This window comes from Mesoplodon densirostris, chromosome 5 (assembly GCF_025265405.1).
Source record: "Mesoplodon densirostris isolate mMesDen1 chromosome 5, mMesDen1 primary haplotype, whole genome shotgun sequence".
NCBI lineage: Eukaryota > Metazoa > Chordata > Mammalia > Artiodactyla > Ziphiidae > Mesoplodon > Mesoplodon densirostris.
Genome location: NC_082665.1, coordinates 152,781,779 through 152,782,755, shown reverse-complemented (window position 1 = coordinate 152,782,755; position 977 = coordinate 152,781,779).

Below are 977 nucleotides of genomic sequence, written 5' to 3'. Positions count from 1 at the left end.
ATAATGCTGCATTGAACATAGGGATGTACATGTCTTTTCAAAATAATGATTTTACTTTCCTTGGATAAATACCCAGGAGTGGTATTGCTGGGTCGTATGGTAGATCTATTTTTAATTTTTTTTTTTTTTTTCAGTACGTGGGCCTCTCACTGTTGTGGCCTCTCCCGTTGCAGAGCACAGGCTCCGGACGCGCAGGCTCTGCGGCCATGGCTCATGGGCCCAGCCGCTTCGCAGCACGTGGGATCTTCCCAGACCGGCTTACGAACCCATGTCCCCTGCATCGGCAGGCGGACTCAACCACTGCGCCACCAGGGAAGCCCTATTTTTAATTTTTTGAGGAGCCTCCTGACTGTTTTCCATAGTGGCTGCACCAATTTACATTCCCACAAATAGTGCATGAGGGTTCCCCTTTCTCCACATGCTTGAGAACTCTTGTTATTTGTTGTCTTTTTGATAATAGCCATTCTGACAGGTGTGAGGTGATACTGTGGTTTTGGTTTGCGTTTCTGTGGTGTTAGTGATGTTTAGCATCTATCTGTATGACTTCTGTGGGAAAATGTCTTCTCAGGTCCTTCAGGTCCCCTCTGTCCATTTCTAAATTTGTTTTTTTTTTTTTTTTTTTTTTTGGCTATGCCACGTGGCATGCAGGATCTTAGTTCCCTGACCAAGGATCGAACCCATGCCCCCTGCAGTGGAAGCATGGAGTCTTAACCACTGGACTACCAGTGAGGTCCCTGTATGAGTTCTTTTTATATTTGGATATTAAACACTTATACATCCTTTGCAAATATCTTCCATTCAGTAGGTGGCCTTTTTATTTTGTTGGTAGTTTCTTTCACTGTGCAAAAGCACAAAAGCTTTTTAGGTTTATGTAGTCCCATTTGTTTATATTTCTTTTTTGTTTCTTTTACCTGAGAAGACATCAGATATATATATATAATATATATATATATTATATATATATATATATATATATG